The sequence below is a fragment of the Hemicordylus capensis genome, chromosome 4, assembly GCF_027244095.1.
Source record: "Hemicordylus capensis ecotype Gifberg chromosome 4, rHemCap1.1.pri, whole genome shotgun sequence".
Classification (NCBI taxonomy): domain Eukaryota; kingdom Metazoa; phylum Chordata; class Lepidosauria; order Squamata; family Cordylidae; genus Hemicordylus; species Hemicordylus capensis.
Genome location: NC_069660.1, coordinates 196,864 through 204,732, shown reverse-complemented (window position 1 = coordinate 204,732; position 7,869 = coordinate 196,864).

Here is a 7,869-nt window from a genome sequence, read left to right as displayed (position 1 = left end):
TTTACTCAAAACCACAATACTAGAAGCCCAGTTAGACTGTATACCCAAAAGGAGGAAAGGTACCACTAAGTCCAGGAGGATGCCAGCATGGCTAATAGGTTCCGTCAAGGAAGACATAAAAGGGAAGAAGACTTCCTTCCGAAATTGGAAGGCCTGTACAAACGAAGAGAACAGAAAGGAACACAAACTCTGGCAAACGAAATGCAGGGTGACAATAAGGGAGGCAAAAAGAGAGTTTGAGGAACATTTAGCCAAAAGTATCAAGGGGAATAACTAAAACTTCTTGAAGTACATCCGAAGCAGGAAACCTGCCAGGGAGGCAGCTGGACCATTAGACAATGAGGGAGTGAAAGGGATTATTAAGGAGGATATGGAGGTTGCAGAGAAGCTGAATGAGTTCTTTGCATCTGTCTTCACGGCAGAGGATACTGAGCATATACCTGTTCCTGAACCAGGCTTTTTAGGGATGGAGGCTAGAGAGCTGAGCCAGATAGAAGTGACAAGGGATGATGTTCTAAACTGTCTGGAAAAACTGAAAGCTAACAAATCACCAGGGCCAGATGGCATCCATCCAAGAGTCCTCAAAGAACTCAAATGTGAAACTGCCAACCTCCTTGCTAAAATATTTAACTTATCCCTGAAATAGGGCTCTGTACCAGAGGACTGGAGAGTAGCAAATGTAACACCGATTTTCAAGAAGGGATCCAGGGGCGATCTGGGATATTACAGGCCGGTTAGCCTAACGTCCGTTCCAGTCAAATGGATGGAAAGCATCCTCAAGGATAAAATTGTAAAGCACCTAGAAGAACAGGCCCTGCTGGGAGTGAGCCAGCATGGGTTCCGCAAAGGTAAATCTTGCCTCACCAAGCTTTTCAACTTCTTTGAGAGTGTCAACGAGTGTGTGGATCAAGGTGATCCAGTTGACATAGTCTACCTGGACTTCCAAAAAGCTTTCGACAGAGTTCCTCATCAAAGACTGCTGAGGAAACTTAGCGGTCATGGGATAAGGGGACAAGTACATGTGTGGATTGCTAACTGGTTGAAGGACAGGAAACAGAGAGTAGGTATAAATGGAGAGTTTTCACAATGGAGGGAAGTAAGAAGTGGGGTCCCCCAGGGATCTGTACTGGGACCGGTGCTTTTTAATTTATTCATAAATAATCTAGAAGCAGGGGTAAGCAGCGAGGTGGCCAAATTTGCAGATGATACCAAACTCTTTCGGGTAGTGAAATCCAAAACGGATTGTGAGCAGCTCCAAAAGGATCTCTCCAAACTGGGGGAGTGGGCGACAAAGCGGCAAATGTTTGGCAAGTGTAAAGTGATGCACATTGGGACGAAAAACCCCAACTTCAAGTATATGCTGATGGGATCTGAGCTGTCGGTGACTGACCTGGAGAGGGATCTTGGGGTGGTGGTGGACAGCTCTTTGAAAGTGTCGACTCAATGTGCGGCAGCTGTGAAAAAGGCCAATTCCATGCTAGGTATCATTAGAAAGGGGACTGAAAATAAAACGGCTAATATTATAATGCCGTGATACAAAACTATGGTGCGACCACACTTGGAGTACTTACTGCGTACAATTCTGGTCACCACATCTTAAAAAGGACATTGTTGAACTGGAGAAGGTACAGAAGAGGGCAACCAAGATGATCAGGGGCCTAGAGCACCTTTCTTATGAGGCAAGACTACAACACCTGGGGCTTTTTAGTTTAGAAAAAAGATGACTGCGGGGAGACCTGATAGAGGTCTATAAAATCATACAAGGTGTGGAGAAAGTGGATAGAGAGACATTCTTTTCCCTCTCACACAACACTAGAACCAGGGGTCACTCCATGAAATTGATTGCCAGGAGGTCTAGCACCAACAAACGGAAGTACTTTTTCACACAACGCGCGATCCACTTGTGGAACTCTCTGCCACAGGATGTGGTGACAGCCAACAACCTGGATGGGTTTAAGAGGGGTTTGGATGACTTCATGGAGAAGAGGTCTATCAATGGCTACCAGTTGGAGGGCTGTGGGCCACCTCCAGTCTCAATAGGCAGGATGCCTCTGAGTACCAGTTGCAGGGGAGTAACGGCAGGAGAGAGGGCACGCCCTCAACTCCTGCCTGTGGCTTCCAGTGGCATCCGGTGGGCCACTGTGTGAAAGGGATGCTGGACTAGATGGGCTTCCTTGGGCCTGATCCAGCAGGGCTGTTCTTATGTCATGTTCTGATCAGGTGTGCCCTCAGGTCATTGCAGGACTGCTGATGAACTAGGGAGATGCCCCTCTTTGCATCTGAACATGTGCAGAGATTCAGGGCAGACCAAATCAAAGGTACAAAAGAGACAAAAGGCGATGGAATGCTGGCTTCCTCTCTTTACTATGAGCCTTTGTTGAGAAGAAGTCCTCAAGGACAATGTTCTCAGTACCCTTTTCTCTCCCCCATTTCCATTTAAACAAGATTTGGTGAGTAATGCAGAGAGAGATAAATATTACTCTGCTTTTGGTTACCACTATTCAGCCTCATTTAAGATTTCTTTACTTCATGAGCTGAGCTTCAGTGGGGGGGGGGGGACATTTTAAAATCTTGTCTCTGGGCCCACTCCAACCTTGCTACGCCCCTGACACGCTTACTCATAAAAAATGAAGTATCTCTCAGAATAAATCAGCCACCTTCTGCTGGGGAGCAAATAGTGTCTTTTGCTCCCAGTTTCGTATTTCTCTTTCCCATGCAGGTGGCTAGATGGAGAGGTTAATTAAAAGGCTAATCCAACCATTGCTTTCCCAAAGAGTCCCTTCTTCTTCAGCAGAAATTCTCAGCTAATGAGAGTCCGAGAGGTTGTACAGACAAGAGGATTCACAGAAAGAATCAATTCAATCAATATTGTTTTAAAATTTTAAATTGTGTTTTAAATTTCTTGCTTTTAAATTGCTTTGTTTTGTTTTTGTTTTAATTAATGTTTTACTTTTTAATCTTGTTGTAAACTGCCCAGAGACGTAAGTTCTGGGTGGTGTAAAAATATGACAAATAAAATAAAAATAAAATAAATTCCCCCTCGAATATGGAAAACTAGGCAACGCTGAGCCACGGACAGGTCACTGCCTCCTCAGGACTGGTGGGTTTCTCCATCCAGGATCCCAGCCCAGCCCCTTCCCAGAAAAGGATGGAAACAATGTCATCCAGTGATGGGGGAACCCCTTGTGCCACAGCCTTGGGCGCCTGCACAGGGAGAGAGGAGCACCTGCTTCTGCAGAGGGTGGTGGGGGGAGGAATGAATGAATGAAGGGGGTGGGGTGGGGGAGTGGATTTTATTCAGTCTGTCACCAATTCTAGAACAGAAATTCAACCACAACCCACAAGTACAGCACGTCCTTGTTAGATTGCATCTTATTTTACAAACAGCAGCACAAAATTTGGACACTGCAAACTGGCTTTAGGTCTGCAGTTTAATAAAATGTGCTCAGTTGTCTCAATTTCATGTGCGCTACAGGGACACATTCTTTCTTCATATGGTATTTTCAGAAATTTCCCAAATAGCACCATAGATGGTAGAGCGTTATATCGCAACAGAGTAAAAGCCCTTCTATGGCTGGAAACCTTTATAGTAAAGAGATATTCTGTTGGTTAATTCTGGCAGCACTTCTTTGGGCAGTGGGGATGCAATCAGAGGTGGACATTCTGCACACACGGTTATGCCAGCATTCAGAGGTGCACCTAGAGGTGCAATTTTGGAGCCTGGACCTAAAGGCCTTTGGAGGCGCCCCCCCCCCCGCCCCCACTGCAAGTTAAGCATCACCCCCTCCGCGTGCACACACCGTGACAAATGCAGTATTTTAAACACATGGGTTCTTGAGGGCACAAACAGCAACTGAACTCACAAGAATGTGAGAATATAAAACAGGTCCATTTATGCAAATAGGCATTAGCAGAAACATTTCAACACACAACTCAACGTATTCCCATCCCACATATTGCTTTCCCCGCTCCCCCCTCTGTCTCTAAAGCAGAGGCCATACTCTGTGCAGGACACAGTCTCTTTTGGCCACCTGGCGCAGCTGAACACTAACCACCTGGGGCAGACTAAAGAGGAATGGGCGGGGGGGGGGCGGCGTGTGGAGGCCCTGAACTTTGGCCCAGAAGTCTAGAGGGAAGAGCACCTTGGGCTCCGCCATCTAAGCGAGTGTGTTAGTCAAGGACCCACAAATGGTGCTGCTGTCCATGCTCTTCCTGCCAAGCCTCAAGGGGGCTTGTGTGGTGCTTCTGCTGGGCGGCTCTAGCAAGCTGTCTGAAGTGCCCCCTTTCTCCATAATAAAGGAACTGTTGCTGAGGATTCATGTCTAGTTTTCTGTGTGGCCTGAATATGTAACACAAGCAACCTTGTTCTAGCAAAAAGGCTTCTAAGAATGTGAACGGTGCTCACTGGAGTTGTGGTTGACATGCAGAATACCTCAGGCCATTTGGAACATGCATCCACCACCATCACCACCACCCAAAAAACTGTACCCAGGACGTACCCTGCAGAATCCAGGAAGATTTGTTCCCTTGAGTTTGTCCCCAAGGAACAGACTGGCTGACTTCACCCGTCAGCCAGTTCCATGGGTGAAGTAGTGCCAGTACTCACGGGTTCATACTCTGGACCCGCTGACAACCAGAGCCGTTTTTAGCTAACTGTCCTGTCTGGTCATCTATGCCTGGCCAGCCACCAGATGTAACTCCTAGCCAAGGCTTTCATCTTAACCACACCAAGGTATCTGACATGTAATTCCTCCAAGAGTCTGGGTTGTAGGTTTTTAGGAATTACTACTCGATGACCCCACATCAAACATCCTTGGGAAATCGTGATTTCATTATTGCAGTGAAAAAATGGTTTCAGGCTCTCTCCTGGGTCCTCCTTCCAGCCCCTTAATGTAGCATCATCAACTTCTGCCAGCAAACAATCTCTGCCTGTTTCTTGATGCAACCCTGATGATGATGTGATGGGCAAGATACCCCATTTGCGTCACACTCAACACTTCATCAGCGGTGAGCAGCACCTCCTGCTGGCTTCTGCCTTCCTCCATGGCATGCCGCCCAATGGCAGCTGTGGCCAGCCATTCACCCTGCAATGCCGAGCCTTTCCCTTGAGCTGCTGAACATCACAAGGATGAGCTCCCAAAGACAAAGCCCAGCACTGAATGGCTGCCATTCCTGGAAGACACTTCATAGGAATGGTCAGTACGGGCTTGTAGTCTGTACCCAAAGTGAACTTTTTGCCATCAATGTCTGAACTCCCCAGATCAAGGCCAATGCCTCTTGGTCTCTCTGAGCACAGTCACAGACCTCTAGACTCAACGATCTGGGCACAAAAGCTATGGGTTGCTCTGTGCCATCAGGCATTACTTATTATTCATTTTATTTTATGTTATCTTATTTTAATTTATATGCCACCTGACTCCAAAGACTCTAGGTGATTCACAAAAATAAATATAATAAAGATAAAGACAAAATACAACAAACTGTTAAAACAACAATTCAAAACAATTTAAAACATTCAAAGATTACTAAAAGCCAGGCTAAAAAAATGTGTCTTAAGGGCTCTTTTAAAGGCTGACAAAGATGTTAAGCCACAGATATATATCGGAAGCGCTCTCCCAGGTAACCTGGTCCTAAGCTGTTTGAGGCTTTTAAAGGTAATTACCAGCACTTTGTATTGGCAGCCAATGAAATTGTTTTAAAACAGGCATAATGTGATCTCTCTAAGAAACCCTAGAGATCAATCTAGCTGCTGCATTTTGGACCAACAGAAGTTTCTGAATCAAATACAAAGGCAGCCCCACGCAGAATGCATTGCAGTAGTCAAGCCTAGAGGTTACCAGAGAGTGCACCACAGTTCTGAGATCACTACATGGAAGATCTCCGCTCCAGGTCCATATACAGAGGCATTGCAACCCAGACTGATATCCTGTCCAGGGTTCCATTGAGTCTGCATTTCCTCTGAGGTGGCACATCACTGAGCCTTTTGAAAAGCCAGTTCAGATTGTTCAGACCATTCCCAGCATCTTTCTTTTTGAAGCAACTGATTCAAGTGGTAGAGTCTTCAGATTCAGTAGAAATTTGTGGTACTAATTAATAAAACTGCTGAATGACCGAATCTGTGAAGCGTGCTTTCGATGAGGTGCTTCTAATACAGCTTTTATTTTGTTGATATCTATAATATGAGGAGATTCTCCTGGCAGCAAACCTCGTTAATTCCCCCTCCCCTTAGACAAGGTTAACGGAGCGAGCACTCCGTTAACCTCAGCGTTGTATTTGTGTGTTGCTGCGGTGCACAGTGACACACAAGTAGACCCCAACTGGGAGGCTGCAAGCAGACTCCCAGGCACGGGGTCTCTCCAGGATGCCCCACATGCTCGCGCAAGGCACCCTGGAACTTCCGGGGGCTGCGCGGCCCCGACCTCTGCAACCCCCACTGGCTCCGTGACGGAGCTGGCAGTCGTGTGGGCGGCCAATCCATCCGCCCGGGGCTGCCTGACGATTGTCTGCGGGAAGAGCAAGCTCAGCCCACTCACTGATCGTGAGTCTCGCCTCTATGGCTACAGTATGTGACTGAGTCCCTGAGTACCTCACATGTATCGCAATTCACACAGAACTACTATTCTTCCCATCACTTTAGGACTTGTGGCAGAATCTTTAGATGATTTTCCTCACTGGGTCCAGTCAGAGTGATGTCATTCAGAGAGCAAAAAGGGATCCAGGGGTGATCCAGGAAATTACAGGCCGGTTAGCTTAATATCAGTTCCAGGCAAATTGATGGAAAGCATCCTCAAAGATATAACTGTGAAGCACCTAGAAGAACAGGCCTGGCTGGGAGAGAACCAGCATGGCATCTGCAAAGGTAAATCTTGCCTCATGAACCTTTTGGAGTTCTTTGAGAGTGTCAACAAGTGTGTGGATCAAGGTGATCCAGTTGACATAGTCTACCTGGACTTCCAAAAAGCTTTTGACAAAGTTCCTCATCAAAGACTCCTGAGGAAACTTAGCTGTCATGGGATAAAGCGACAAGTACATGTGTGGATTGCTAACTGGTTGAAAGACAGGAAACAGAGGATAGATATAAATGGAGTTTTCACAATGGAGGAAAGTAAGAAGTGGGGTCCCCCAGGGATCTGTACGGGGACTGGTGCTTTTTAATTTATTCATAAATGATCTAGAAGCAGGGGTAAGCAGTGAGGTGGCCAAATTCGCAGATGATACCAAACTCTTTTGGGTAGTGAAATCTAATTCACTAATGTGTATGCCCCCAATGAAGATTGCCCCTCCTTTTTTACAGCTTTACATGCTAAGCTCCTTGCAAGGGAGAACAGTAACTTAATTTATGGAGGAGACTTCAACGAGGTTCTGAATCCCCTAATGGACAGGAGCACAGGGCATTCTGTGTTATCTAAATCACATATTCTGTTAAATAGTTTTATGAAGGACCTTAGCCTCTACGATGTATGGAGATTACTACACCCCAAAGACAGGGACTTTACTTTCTTATCAAAATCCCATAAGACAAGTGCTAGGATTGACTTCTGGCTCTTGTCCCCAGGTAAAATTGCATGTGATATTGGCCCACTCATTATCTCGGATCATGCACCTGCGGTATTAAAAATACAATTGACAGACAGTGGAGACCTTCAGCAGAAACACTGGAGACTAAATACATCCCTGTTAAAGGACCCCAAATTCATTACAATGATTGGATCTGAAATTCAAGAGTTTTTGAAGTTTAACAGAAAACCTGAGACTAGCTTGGCACTTCTTTGGGATACCCTTAAGGCTTACTTACGAGGCAGAATTATAGCCTTTGCCTCATATTTTTTAAAAAAGGAACAGCTCAAGAACATTAAAGAATTGGAAGAG